Genomic DNA, 17,080 nt, shown 5'->3' with positions numbered 1-17,080 from the left:
ATATATATATATATATATATATATATATATATATATATACATATATATACATACATACATATATATACATACATATATATATGTATGTATATGTGTGTGTGTGTGTGTGTGTGTGTGAAATTTGTGGAATCTTGTATTCGCCCTCGTTTTACACGTAAACTTAATTTAAACTCACTTCGACAAAAATGGATAGCACAGTGTCATCGAATTTACGGTTAATACATGAAGTTGGTAAGAAAAAATGACACGTTCGAATCACACGTGGCGAAAGGTTATCTTAGAATGGTATAAATCGATTTCTTTATATAAAAAACTAACTGTGTTAGGGACTCTTTGTATTAGAGACTCTTTGTATTATCGACGCTTTGTATTAGGGACTCTTTGTATTAGGGACTCGTTGTATTAGGGAATGTTTAGTGCTACAAAACAGTTACATAGACTGCTCAAATTCTTCTGTAAGTTTCAAAAAGTTCTCATACGAAGGATTAAGCCAGAAGAATGGCTGTCTTGGGAAATATTAATAGACAAATGGTCAGTCGGCATAGAGCTCAAATATTCATCAAAGTCTTATTAGATATCCGAGTCAGTTTTTATGGCATATTAGTTTTGTCAAAACGCCAGGCCTTGTGCTCCAAAAGCAATAAATCATTGCATGTTTGTTCCTCTATCAAAAAGGCCTAAAATAATAATTTCCACCATGTATTACAAGCAAAATGGTATATGTGTGAATTGGAAAGATTAGTGAAAACTTTTTGTATGTGTGAATTGGAAAGATTGATGAAAACTGTTTGAGTTTAGACCTATTTTTGATCTCATTATGTTATAAAAAAGAAGCTATACCAACTTTAAACCATGACTGCTAGAACCTCTTCCAAGCAATTAATGTCAAATTGTTATTATTATTATTATTATTATTATTATTATTATTATTATTATTGTTATTATTATTATTATTATTATTGTTATTATTATTATTATTATTATTATTATCATCATTATTAATATTATCATTATTATTATTACTATTAATATTATTATTGTCATCATCATCATTAATATTATTATTATTATTATCAGTATGATTATTATTATTATTATTATTATTATTATTATTATTATTATTATTATTATTATTATTATTATTATTATAAGAAGACAGTTTGGCATTAAAACTGATTGTTTAAATCAAACAGTTTCTGCACAGGTTTACATGTGTAGAGTTATATTTTAAAACAATATATGCGACGCATATTTTCATACACTTTAAAATTGTAATACTCTTTAATACTTTCACACACTTTAACACTTGTATAATATTTAACAGTTTCATACTGTTTAACACTTGCGTACTCTTTAATACATTTTCTAATTCCATTCCACACTTCCCGAAAGTAAGCTATGCAATTCAAATAGATGTACGTATTACCACTATTTAGTTTAGAGGAACAGAAATTCTCAAAATTTGAACATGGGATAGCACACAATATATAGATAGCCATATCATGTTATTTCCACTGTAGTGAGAAAACGATTGCTATGGCAATCAAATTCAAAAGCTTAGCAACAATCTAAGAATGTAATGATGTTACTTTTGTAGATTATGTATTGCAAATTAATTCTCAATAAAAAGGCAATAGCGAGAAATCGTACATTTAAATACAGGGTGTACGTAAGTTTTAAAAAGAGAAAATAAGACAGACGGAGAGGAAGACAATGTGATCCTTTCCTCCCTTAGAATGTGAGATGGTTAGAAAATTAATGTGTTGCAAGATTACCTATATTTACTTTAACTTCCTGGCTCGTGAAAATGATAGCAGAAGAGGAATGCTCAGATCAGAATCATTTGAATGTTCTGTGTTGTAAGCGGTTACTTAATATATCTTTTGTACCAATACAGGAAAGAGTGTACAGGTAATGTTTGACTAGTGTTTGACTGTCTGTTTATTTGTTTGTTTTATATATCCCTCCATCACATGTATACACGTCAAGTACGTCCTTTCCATTATTGTTAAAGATATTTGTTTCTTTTCAGTTGATGATTTATACTACCTATCTGATGTTCGTAATTTGGACTTTGGGTATATCAAGACTGTCAATCTAACTTAATGTGGACATCGGGTATATCAAAACTGTCAATCTAACTTAATGTGGACATCGGTATATCAAAACTGTCAATCTAACGTAACTTGGACATAAGGTATATCAAAACTGTCAATCTAACGTAATTTGGACATCGGTATATCAAAACTGTCAGTCTAACGTAACTTGGACATCCGTATATCAAAACTGTCAATCTAATGTAACTTGGACATCTGGTATATCAAAACTGTCAATCTAACGTAATTTGGACATCGGTATATCAAAACTGTCAATCTGACGTAACTTGGACATCGGTATATCAAAACTGTCAATCTGACGTAACTTGGACATCGGGTATATCAAAACTGTCAATCTGACGTAACTTGGACATAAGGTATATCAAAACTGTTAATTTAATGTAACTTGGACATCGGTATATCAAAACTGTCAATCTGACGTAACTTGGACATAAGGTATATCAAAACTGTCAATCTGACGTAATTTGGACATCGGTATATCAAAACTGTCAATCTAACGTAACTTGGACATAAGGTATATCAAAACTGTCAATCTGACGTAACTTGGACATCGGGTATATCAAAACTGTCAATCTAACGTAACTTGGACATCGGGTATATCAAAACTGTCAATCTGACGTAACTTGGACATCTGGTATATCAAAACTGTCAATCTAACGTAACTTGGACATCGGTATATCAAAACTGTCAATCTGACGTAACTTGGACATCAGTATATCAAAACTGTCAATCTGACGTAACTTGGACATCGGGTATATCAAAACTGTCAATCTGACGTAACTTGGACATAAGGTATATCAAAACTGTCAATCTGACGTAATTTGGACATCGGTATATCAAAACTGTCAATCTAATGTAACTTGGACATAAGGTATATCAAAACTGTCAATCTAACGTAACTTGGACATAAGGTATATCAAAACTGTCAATCTGACGTAAGTTGGACATCTGGTATATCAAAACTGTCAATCTAACGTAACTTGGACATCGGTATATCAAAACTGTCAATGTGACGTAACTTGGACATCGGGTATATCAAAACTGTCAATCTGACGTAACTTGGACATCGGGTATATCAAAACTGTCAATCTGACGTAACTTGGACATCTGGTATATCAAAACTGTCAATCTAACGTAACTTGGACATCCGTATATCAAAACTGTCAATCTGACGTAACTTGGACATCGGGTATATCAAAACTGTCAATCTGACGTAACTTGGACATAAGGTATATCAAAACTGTCAATCTAATGTAATTTGGACATCGGTATATCAAAACTGTCAATCTGACGTAACTTGGACATAAGGTATATCAAAACTGTCAATCTAACGTAACTTGGACATCGGTATATCAAAACTGTCAATCTAACGTAACTTGGACATAGGGTATATCAAAACTGTCAATCTAACGTAACTTGGACATCGGGTATATCAAAACTGTCAATCTAACGTAACTTGGACATAGGGTATATCAAAACTGTCAATCTAACGTAAGTTGGACATCGGGTATATCAAAACTGTCAATCTGACGTAATTTGGACACCGTGTATATCAAAACTGTCAATCTGACGTAATTTGGACATAGGGTATATCAAAACTGTCAATCTTACGTAACTTGGATATACATACACACATACATACATACATACATACATACATAACATAGCATTGTTTATCGATAAAAGAAGGACTTTTAAGTCGAAAAAGAAACATTATACATACTTTGTGTATCGGTCTGTGCGTTCTTGTTGAAAACATTTTGGTTTAGTTTATTATTATATGACTTCATGAAAGGAAGCTGAATCTTACAGAGGCATTTTTTTACTTCTTTTGTTATGTGTGGAAACATAGTCTGATTTTGTTTTCCAATTCAGCAGATATGTTATAGAGAAAAAACATTCTCGCATAAAGACGTTCACTGGTTTAATCTTTACCCTGCGCTATATATGCTACTAGTGTGAAAGTGGAATATTTACAGGCTCTCCTTTCTTTAATTAGAAACTGCGGTAGTTATTTTAGGTGAAAGGTCAAACTATTTTATAGTTCCTATCAGCCGCAGGACTGACATGTGTCTTTACACCCATTTCAAGTCGTGATGGGTTTGCTATAGTTCACACACCATAAAGGGCGGAGGGGTGCTTATTGGGCCATTTATTAAGGGCCTCAATGGTTATTTTCAAGGTACCCAGACCGTGTAATTCCCATTTCTATAATTCTTCGACAGGCAGCTGAATTTAGAGGAGATTTTGCTACAATGGAATGAATTATTATGTTTTCTGTTCCCGCAGTTTCAATGTTACTCAACGAAAATATTTATATAGTTTTTAGGAGCCGCTTAGTGGCTACAATAGCCAATACTTTGATAAACACATAATCAAATATGTGCAGCCTTAAATGTCTTTTGATAGACTCCATATTTATATCGAAGTAATTTTGTTTCTGAATTGAGCATAATGTATTCTCCCTCCACACTGACACAATCGGTTGTGTAGTATTGTTTGTGTTGTACACTAACAATATTATCTGGAGGTACAACAAAAAGTTATCATTTGCAATAAATCTTGCACGGGCATTTTGTAAAAGGTTTCTTGGAATCATGTTGAAAATGCGTGCAATAATCCCAAAATAAAAAGGGGTGGGGGACTAGCACCCCTATTTTTAATTTTCACAAAGTTATAGGCATCATGTATGTTATCTTTCAATGACAATTTACGCAACACCAAAATTTTTAGTTTTGACATCGGAAAAATATAACCTTTAACTTGCATTTAGGTAAGAACGGCTTCTAAAAGTTCATATTTATTTCACGCCTGTTTGTGTAAGGATTACAATGTCAGCCTAGTTAATTACAGGAAAGACGGTAGCGTAACTTGCATACACATATTACGAATAACTTATGTTACCAAGATTTTTATATTACATTCCATGAAAAAAAATATTTCTCAATTGCGATGAAGATATTTTGCCTGTGAATACGTGGTCTCAACGGCCATGACTACACATGCCTGTGAATACGAGTATTTTGTGTAGCTGTATAATCGATGTATACAATTTGTCATCGTTCTAATTCTTGTTCCAGTATCCTGTACATATATATATATATATATATATATATTGAGCAATGTTAAAAGCTGTAAATGCATAACGTTTTTAAAGTATAATCACTACCTTGCTTACTTTTCTACACTGTTTTCTCTGCCTTACTCAAATCTCTACACTATAATCACTTCTTCGCTTACTTCTCTACACTATTCGCTGCCTTTCGTAATTCACTACACTATAATCAATTCCTTGCTTAATTCTTTACACTTTAATGGAGGATCATTATTTTTCACTAGGGTCACTACAGCTTCAAATACAGTTTATTATTTACAGATAACCTGTAAATGTTGGCGTCATTTAGAAGAAGAAAATAAAAAAACATCCACGTATAATTTACAGTTGCATTTTTACTAGATAATCTTTGTTCTAGTCCCAGATAGATTATAATGACGTCGATACAATAATAAATAATACATATATCATATTAAATCTGTCCTGATTTTAAGTGTGCTAAATAGCATCCCTATTTGCAATACAAATTAGCCTATTTTTCCATTTCGTTCAGTCTGATCTAAGAGTTGACATTGATACCACCAGACAATGATCTGACAGAACACCACCTCCGCCATTTATGTATTCTGTACCCGGTATGGATGGATTCTCATATTAATTGAAGACAAAATTAATTGAGTTGCATGTATAATGTGCTTATTCCTATGAAAGCTTTATTGCCACTTGACGTTATTGACAAGCACGTCGTAACGTGACAAATGTTTCATAACGTATGTTGACACTGTTGGCTGGAAAGCATCCATTAGTAAATTGACTTTATGTATTATTGTAAAGGTATCAAGCACCAATGTCTATGTACGGACGTATTTAAAACAGCTACTATAGTATAATTTAAAAGGCAGAGGTACCCGCAGTAAATCTACAGACAGATAACAGAATAATAATGCGTTAAAGTTTTATCAGGTCCTTCAGGCACATTTTAACACGAATCGTATGTATTGTTAAAGCGATAAATCAATACGTACAGTTATTATCCTTTCAGCGACAGAACACGTGAGACCATACGTTTTCACATCTCACAGAACACATACAATGTACTTCAGAATAGTAAATAGTTTGTTTTGGTCTAACGGTATCCTGTGTTCACATCCCATGGGATATATAGCATGTACTGCAGAATAGTAAATGGTTAGTTTTGGGACTACCAATATCCTGTGTTCATATTTCATTAAATATAGAAAAGGTAGGTCAAAATGGTTAACGGTTAGTTTCTTATCTAATTTTGTCCTGTAATAGTGTTCGCATAAAACGTTTGAAGTTTCATCTTCATTTCATGCAATCGTTTAAATGCAAACAAAAAGGAAGAGAAAATAAAATAAAAAAGATAGTTGTGCGGACTTTTTGCCGATCAGCTTTTGATTGACTATCTAAGGCATAATTGATTACAAACCAGGTCAATTTTGAAACAAGAGAAGAAGATTGGAACGCGTTACAACAAGAACATTTGTAGGGCCTCGTTTGGTCTAAAATTACCTTTTGAAATGATGCTATCTTTACATGTCAAAGTAACGAGAAAGCAACAGATAATAATTACGATCCCTTTACTTAACAATCAAAATAGCCCCCGGAGTGTTTGTTCATTTCATTTCCTGCGTGAATCTTTACGGGAGCGTTTTTTTCCTTTACTCCAACAAATTCAGCTTTCCATTCTAGTCCATCAATCAATCTCACTTTACCGCCATTCATCACCGCGGTCCCTTTTCAAAGACACTCTGTCACACTAATATTATATTTTCCTCAGTTACTCTAGTATGAAGTTGTGGATGTCTACTGAATCAAAATTAAAATGTATGCGTGTCAACTCCATCTAAAATAAATAATCAAGACCTACCACAAGAACATGTTAATATCAAAGAGATCGAATGCAATAAATTACTCTCAAACGAAAGAATTCCATTCTTGTGCAAGAAGTCTCTCATATAATTTTCTCGATGTGCATTTTAATACCTTCGCTAGATCAGGTTTTCTCATTATATTTGGTGTTAGCACAGCCAAACAACAAATAGCTCCGATAAGAATGTGCTGACTGGAAACACGATGCTCTTTTCCGATTAATGGTTACTGGTGATAAATCTAATAAACTATAAATACAGAGTTGCTGAAAAAATCTGACATATTTTACATGTTTTATACATGTTACGATTCAAACTTTTTGTACACATTTAAAACTATACATCTTTAAGTAATTTCAAAATTAAGCTAATCAAATTTATCGGGTGGCCAGCCATATTAAAAATCACAGTAACATGAGTTCCTCTGATTTAATAACGACGAAAAAAATACGGGTATAATATGTTCTACAGGGAGTCAAAATACATCAAGGATATACATTTCAAAACTTCTTTATGCCCGTTGTCAGCTTTCTCTCCTTTCTTTCTAACATAACTACATTTCAATTGGGCTATCAATGGTTGTGCCCACAGTTGCATGTAAAATTCTATGTCGATAACAGGAGACAACTTTAGAACTATTTGTGCTAATTATGTTCTTTTTTGCTGGTGCAATTAAGAATATGTTAAAATTCGTTTCTTAATGAAAAGGTTTCCAAAGCTACCCAGAGAAATGTTTATGGTAAGGACTTGCCGTGATACTGAAGAGTCTAAAGAGGGGTTGAAATGATAATATCAAATGGAAAGGACATATAAATATAAAATGGAAAAGGGCTGCTATCGTAGTATATATTTAAGGTCACCTTGCGGTGTTTAAAGGAAGGGCAGGCATATTAACCTGTCTTTAAGGTAGCCTTGCAGTGTTTATAGAAAAGGGCAAACCTTTTTTGCTGGCTTTAACGTAGCTTTGTAATGTTTACAGAGAGGGCATCCATCTTAATATGTCTTTAAAGTGATCTTGCCATATTTATACAAAGGGCACCCATTTTAATCTGTCTTCAAAGTGGCATTGCAATGTTCATAGAAAGGGCACCCATTTTAATCTGTCTTTAAAGTGGCATTGCGATGTTCATAGAAAGGGCATCCATTTTAATATTTCTTTAAAGTTGCCTTGCAATGCTCATAGAAAGGGCAGCCATTTGAAGCTGTCTTTAAAGTGGCTTTGCAATGTTCATAGAAAGGGCAGCCATTTGAAGCTGTCTTTAAAGTGGCCTTGCAATGTTCATAGAAAGGGCAGCCATTTGAAGCTGTCTTTAAGGTAGCTTTGCTAAGTGCATGGAAAAGGCAGCATGTTTAAGCTGTCAAAAAGTAGCTTTGCAATCTGTATAGAAAGGGAGGCCATTTAAGCTGCCAATAAAGTAGCCTTGCACTGTGTAGAGAAGGGGTTGCCATTTTAAACTGTCTTTATAGTAGCCTTGCTATTTTCATACAACTGGCAGCCATTTTAAGCTGTCTTTACAGTAGCTTTACAAGATGTTTAAAAAGGGTTGCCATTTGAACTGTCTTTAAAGAAGTTTAACCTGTCAATAACTTACCCTTACAGTATGCATTGAAACGATGACAATTTAATCAGTCTTTACGGGAGCCTTGCAATCTGCATAGAAAGGGCGCCCAGTTTTAGTTGTCAGTAATTTATCCAGGCAAAGTTTATAGAAAGGGTAGCCATTTTAAGCTGTAACTAAAATAGTCTTGCAATGTTTAAATAATGGGCAGCCATTTTAAGTTATAAAAAGGTAGTCTTATAAAGTTTGGGAGTGTTGGAAACAACATCAGCAACAGATGTGTTAACATTAGTCACGTTTGGTACATAAGTAAAAGTTATCTTTTTCTTTCATTAAGAGAAAATACTTTTATGTAACAAACATACCCAATGTTTTAGTCAGTTTATGTTAACGAAATCAATTAGGCTGGATTTCAAAACATGTCGAGGATACAGAAATATGAATGACCATGAAATAGATATAGTATGTTTATTTAGGAGTTTCTGATGTCACATATACTGACGACTTTTAAGACAATTTCGTATCCAAAATGATTTGTAATGTTACATATATTGACGACTTCTAGGATACTTTTATATCCAAAACGATTTATGATGTCACATATATTACTGACTTCAAGGATACTTTAATATCTAAAATGATTTATGATATCACATATATTAATGACTTCTAGGATACTTTAATATCTAAAATGATTTATGATGCCACATTATTGATGACTTTTATGATACTTTTATATCCAAAATGATTTATGATGCCACATATATTGACGAATTTTAGGATACTTTCATGTCCGAAATGATTTATGAAGCCACATTATTGATGATTTTTATGATACTTTTATATCCAAAATGATTTATGATGCCACATATATTGACGAATTTTAGGATACTTTCATGTCCGAAATGATTTATGATGCCACATATTGTGACGACTTTTATGATATTTTTATATCCAAAATGATTTATGATGCCACATATATTGACGAATTTTAGGATACTTTCATATCCAAAACGATTTATGATGCCACATATATTGACGAATTTTAGGATACTTTCATATCTAAAATGATTTATTACATCAAATACATTGATCTCTTCGACGGTACTATTTTATTGAATTTTCGCAGGATACGTTTATATCCAAATTGATTTATATATTCAACAGATTTTTTCATGCAAAACGCCTGAACCGATTACCCGTTACTGTTCTTTATACTGATATATACATGTGCTAGGCTCATGTTGAGTCATGACTTTTATCGGAATGATTATCAATGATAAGAATATTTATGACGTCATTCGTCAGATATATAATCTCAAATTTCACGTTTATGGGCCGTTTATAGCTTTTTCTCCACAAAAAGAGACATTCTTTCAGGATTTATTCCAGTCATCAATTACAATCAAACACAGAATTTGTATGCAAATTGACATTCGCTATCTTCAAATCTAATATCGGACTGAAAATGGTAATGTCTGTGTCGGTTACTGTCGTTTAACTTTCCATTCATCATATTTTGCGTATGGTCTGTAAGACACGGTGACTTTGAACAAACTTCATACGCCATGTATTTAAAATACCTGTACATTTATTTTGCCTGTACTCTGTAAGACACCTTGGCATCCAGCAAACGTCCCATCCCACATATTTAAAACACCCGTACATTTATTTTTGCTGTATTATCTTAATATCGAGATGATACGATTGCTTCTTTAGAGAAACTTCTACGTCATATTCGTTTAGTCTGTTTGATTTTATATCTTTCTGTAACACATGTTTGTGTCTTCTTTGTATCTTCTGCTCTAAAGTTACAATATTTTAGACGGTTTGGTATGAGAAACAATGTTTTATTTCCAGAACACATTTTCGTATCATAGATGTTTATAAAACACATAGGTGTGGGTTTACTAAAGCATTTTCACATTTAGACATTTATAGTTGTTCTCTTTTTATTTCGTTTATATTATCCACTACAACAAAGGAATATTATAAGAGAAGAGTTCTCACTGATAGTTTATGTAATCATGTTTCTGCATAATGAATGTGTTGGACAAATATTATTTTCCTTTCCCAGGGTGACGATTATTACATCCACCCATTTTTTGGTATCAATCTCGTCAGAGGTTACCCATCAAGCAATTAATGCATACATTGGCAAGTATCTTTAGGAACAAATATATGCCAGGTATCCCAAAGTGTGAAATATCACTGATATGTCTTTAGCAGTTTCTAAAATTATTACAGCGCAATCCTAACTGGAAAGATTGAGTTGCCTATAGAAACTTTAACCTAGTGCACCTGTTTAAAATGAAAACAGGAGAGTTTCAACGAATCAAATGATCAGATGGTTTAACTATCCATGCGTATCTGCGACCCAGTCTAATATTTACTTTTAAATTGTCTGCTCTTCAGAGAAACTTGCACGAGATTCAGCCAAAAATCATTTGGTCTTGTATCATAGCTGTACTGAGGCTGTCACAAAGTTGGAATAATGAACAGCTTCAGGAGGCCTGTCACGGGGGCTAAAGTTTGTACGGTGCGTTGTCATTGAATATATAGATAAATACTGTACCGGTGCTGACGAGTGGTTCGATAGTTTTGCACCTTTTTTCTGGCAACACACTTTTGAGGCTGTGAAATGTCAGGTGACTAAATGAATGACCAAGCACCGAAAAAATAATATATTAAATGTTCTTTTAACAGCACGTCTACGTCGACCGATTTGCGGTTTCTGATCTAAACTTTATTATTTTTTCTTGAGTCGGGTTATAAAAAAGTAAACACATATCGCATCACCTATGACTATTTTATTCAAATGTCTCTGGTTATTCTTTCATACTTGGTGATTTTAACCCAAGTATGAAGTTGACTAGCCGCCAATAAATGAGGGATCATGCTTGTACAAACCATTCTGAGTTTCATACAATAAAACAGCTGACGAATTAATACGAATGACAATTTGAAATACATTCCACTAGGTACCATGTATATTCATAACCTACCACGTCCACGTTCGCCAGGTATCCGTTTTGTCCTTGACATCAGTGGGAGAGTATCCTATCAGCCACTGCTTGTATACATAACCTCATCGTGAGTAACAGTCTAAGCGTCACACCGGACTGCTACTGCTTGTATCATGAATGGCATTGTGTGTAACAGAAATAAGCGTCACATCGCACTATCAACGCTTCTTCTGCTTGTATCCAAAATGTCATCGTTTGTAACATAAATGTCACACCGCAGCATCATCTCTTCTACTGCCTGCATGCAGAACATCATCGTGAGTAGCATTGCTGTCAGAACGCACATACACCACATAAACCGCTTTTATCAAGAATTTCATCGTACTATCATCATTCCTGATGCTTGTATCCAGAATGTGATCGTATGTAGCATGAATAACCGTCACATAGCACGTTAAACACTCCTACTGTTTATACTCCTACTGCTTATATCAAGAATGTCATCATAACTAACAGTACTGTCGCACCGCACATTCACCACTGATTTTATCAAGAATTTAATCGTGTGTGTCATAAAAAGCCATCACATTACACTTTCGTCACCGATACTGCAAGTATCTCGAATGTCACAAAGCACATTCACCGCCGCTACTGATTGTGTCCAGAGTACCATCGTGTGCAGCAAATATAAATGTCACACCGTAATTTCATCACTGCTATTGTTTGTATCCAGTATGGCATTATGAGTAACACAAATAACCGGCTCATCAAATTACCATCTCTGCTACAGCTTTGTATATAGAATGTTATCTCGTGTAACATAATAAACCATCACATTGCACTTTCATAATTGCTTATATAAAATTTGGCATCGTGTGTAGCACACGTAACTGTCAGATGATACCTTTACCACAGCTACTGCTAGTATTCATAATTTCATCGTGTGTAACATTAATAACTGTCATTCCATACAATCGTCTCTGCTACTGCTTATATCCAAAATACCATTGTGAGTTACATTACTGTCGCACCGCACTTACACCACTGCTGTTACTTGTATGAAGACTGTAATCGTGTGTGACATATGTAACCATCACATAACTGTATCACCACTGCTACTGCCGGTGTATAGACTGTCTTCACATGTAGCATAATTAGCGTCACACCGCAATGTAGCATAAATTAACGTCACTTTCACAGTTGGTATCTTTGCATCCAGTATATTATTGTGAGGAAAATGAATAACCGAAACACCGTACTATCATATATGCTACAGCTTGTATCTAGAATGTTACCTCGTGTAACATTACAAGCTGTGACATTGAATTTACACAACTGTTCCCGACTTTATCTAGAATGTCATAGTGTGTAGCATAAATAACAGTCAACGTGGCACAAAGTGTTACCACTTGTTTCCAGAATGACGTCGAGTGTTACATTACTAAGCATTACACCGCGCTTTTACCATCATGTGTATTACTGCTAGCCGTCACATCACACATTCATCATTGCTACTACATGTTTCCGGAATGTCATCCTGTATAAAATTGCTAGCCGTCTTATATCACACTTTCACCACTGCTACTTCTTGCACCTAGAATGCTATCACGAGTAACACCATCAGTCGCCACATGCTGTCCCTCCCCTGCTACAATGAGAACATTTTCCACTTTTAAACCTGCTAATTTACTTTATGGAATCAAAATGTTTATAAAAATAATAAAAATTTAGTGTAGGTATTGCCATCTTCATCATTCATGTTTTTGTCGTAATTTCTATTGTATTACCACTAATAATACCACCACCACTACTATTACTACAACTACAAATGTAGTAGTAGTAGTAGTAGCAGCAGTAATAGTAGTAGTATATTACTACTACTACTATCATTATTATTATTATTATTATTATTATTATTATTATTATTATTATTATTATTATTAACGTTTAATATTAACATTAGCATTAACCTTAACAACAACTTGTTCATCTTCAGCACCGTTCGTGATTGATTTCATTGCTTTTGAAATATGTCTGTAATTAAGCATCCAAATGATTTAAATATATTGGCAAAAGTTATTTATAAAATGTAAATACAATGATCTACATATGACATTAACATTATCTGCATTTGACAATAACGGTGTCTCCATATAATAATACAATTACCTAAACATGACAGAAGCATTATCTACTTCAACTTATGACAATAACATTATTTACTCATAACAATAGCATTATCTACTTACGATAATATCAATATCTACTTATGACAGTAACATAATCTATTTATGACAATATAATTATCTACTTATGACACTAGCATTATCTACTTATGACGATAGCATTATCTACTTATGGCAATAGCCTTATCAACTTATGACTATATCACTATCTACTTGTGACAATATCATTATATACTTATGATAACATAATTATCTACTTATAATAATAGAATTATCAACTTACGACAATATCATAATATATTTATGATAATAGACTTATCTACTTATGATAATATAATTATGTACTTATGACAATAACATTATGTACTTGAGAAAATATCATTATCTACTAATGACACAAACATTATCTGCATTTGAAAATAAAAGTGTCTTCACATAATAATATAATTATCTAAACATGTCAACATCATTATCAACTTATGACAATATAATTATCTACTTATGACAATAGCATTATCTACTTCTGACAATATCATTATCTACTTAAGACAATAACATTATATACTTATGACAATATAATTATCTACTTACGACAATAGCATTGTCAATTTATGACGATATATTGATCTACTTATGACAATATAATTATGTACTTGTACCAATAACAGTATCTACTGATGAAAATATAATTATCTTCTAATGACATAACCATTAACTGCACTTGGAAATAAATGCGTCTTCTCATAATAATATAATTATCTAAACATGTCAGCAGCATTATCTACTTATGACAATAGCATTATCTACTTATGACAACAGTATTATCTACTTATGATAATAGCATTATCTATATTACGACACTGTCATTATCTACTTATGACAATAACCTTATCTACTTATGACAATATAATTATCTACTAATAACAATATCATTATCTACTTATGATGATAGCATTATCTATTTATGACGATATAATTATCTACTTATGGTAATAAAATTATCTACTTATAACAATAACTTTATCTAGTTATGACAATATAATTATCTACTTATGACAATAGAATTATCTACCAATGACGATAGCATTATCTACTTATGACAACTGCATTACCTACTCATGACAATAACATTATATACTTATGAAAATATCGTTGTATACCTTTGACAATATAATTATCTACTTACGACAATAGCATTATCTACTTACAGCAATATAATTATTTACTTATGACAATATACTTATCCACTTACGACAATATCATTATGCACTTATGACAATAAGATTATCTACTTATTAAAATATCTTTAACTAATTATGAAAATAACATTATCTGCATTTGAAAATAAAACTGTCTTCATATAATAAAATAATTATCTAAACATGTCAGCAGTATTATCTACGTATGACAATAGAATTTTTTACTTATGACAAGAACATGATCTATATTACGACAATAGCATTATCTACTTATGGCAATATCATTATCTGTTTATGACATTAGCATTATCTACTTATGACAATAGCATGATCTACTTATGACAATACCATTTTCTACTTATGACAATAACATTTTCTACTTATGACAATATAATTATTTACTTATGACAACATCACTATCTACTTATGACCATAGCATTATTTACTTATGACGATATCAGTATCTACTTCTGACAATAGCATTATCTACTCATGAAAATATCATTATCTAATTATGACAATATTATTATCTACTAAAGACAATAGCATTATCTACTTATGACAAAATAATGATCTACTTATGACAATAACATTATCTGCATTTGACAATAAAAGTGTCTTAATATAATAATATAATTATCTAAACATGTCAGCAGCATTAACCACTTATGACAATAGTATTATCTACTTATGACACGAATATTATCTATATTGCGACAATAGCGTTATCTACTTATGGCAATATCATTATCTACTTATGACAATAACATTATCTACTTATAACAATAGCATTATCTACTTATGACAAAATTATAGTCTATATTACGACAATATCGTTACCTACTTATAACAATATCATTATCTACTTATGACAATAACATTATCTGCATTTGACAATAAAAATGTCTTCTTATGATAATTTAATTGTCTAAATATATCAGCAGAGTTATCTACTTATGACAATATCACTATCTACTTATGACAATAGCATTATCTACTTATGACAAGAACATTATCTTTATTACGACAATATCATTATCTACTTATGGCAATATCATTATCTATTTATGACAATAAGATTATCTACTTACGACAATAGCATTAACTACTTATGACAAGAACATTGTCTATATTACGACAATAGTATTATCTATTTATGACAAGATCATAATCTATATTACGACAATATCATTATCTACTTCTGGCAATATTATTATCTACTTATGACATTGACATTATCTACTTATGACAATAGTATTATCTAGTGATGACAATAACATTATCTACTTACGACAATAACATTATCTACTTACAGCAATACAATTATCTACACATCACAATAATGTTAAATGACAGTAAAATTATCTACATATCACAATCGCATCATCTATATATGACAATAAAGGTGTCTTCATATAAGAACACACTTAGCTAAGCACGCATTAGTATTATCTGCATATGACAATAACATTATTTACTTATGACAATAATATTGTATACATATGACAATATTATCTCTTTGTGACAATAAATAACCTTGACAAGTCACGAGTATGTAAGATGTTTTTACAACACGTTTAAATAAATAACCACATTATCAATTCTTGATATCATGGTTTATAAAAAAAACAAAAAATCCAAAATGAAATATAGTGCACTCTAAAATCCAGATATAGCGTGTCACTGTTCTCAATATGATTGTCAAGTAAATTATGAATAATAAGCGAGCACGAATAAGTTTTTCGTATGTGTGGTTTTAGTTTTATCATTAAAACAAAGATTTCGCACATTACATTCGGCTGGTTGAACAACAATGTCACTCCTCGATGTTGCATTTGACTGATCGCTGTCATCCAAACTGAGGAGGCAAAAGAGGGCAAGTAAGGAATGACAAATCCTGCATAACAGCTCAAACAAAAGCACGGTCATGCGCCATATTGGTTTAACTTTAACGTATAAGTAAGGTCTCTCTCATAAACGTACAAATAAGAGTGCACACATGTATATGCATGTGACAATTACAAGTGCACACATGTATGTACACGTGACGAATACGAGTGTACACGTGTCTATGACAGTAGAAACATTTAAAGTAATACATGTATA

At 32.2% G+C, this 17,080-nt stretch overlaps 1 long non-coding RNA gene across 1 annotated transcript in view; it reads right to left on the bottom strand.

The window, feature by feature from the left end:
• Positions 1 to 11,418: 11,418 nt before the first annotated feature.
• Positions 11,419 to 17,080, bottom strand: part of LOC149773252 (uncharacterized) — a 65,029-nt gene continuing 59,367 nt past the window's right edge. The window contains exon 2 of the long non-coding RNA XR_016417432.1: positions 11,419 to 13,237. This is a non-coding gene — a long non-coding RNA (uncharacterized LOC149773252). The remainder of the gene's footprint in view (positions 13,238 to 17,080) is intronic.

Source organism: Sinohyriopsis cumingii, unplaced genomic scaffold (genome assembly GCF_028554795.1).
Source record: "Sinohyriopsis cumingii isolate HCF-2022 unplaced genomic scaffold, ASM2855479v2 utg000741l, whole genome shotgun sequence".
Lineage (NCBI taxonomy): Eukaryota > Metazoa > Mollusca > Bivalvia > Unionida > Unionidae > Sinohyriopsis > Sinohyriopsis cumingii.
This window is presented reverse-complemented; position numbering and strand designations above follow the sequence as displayed.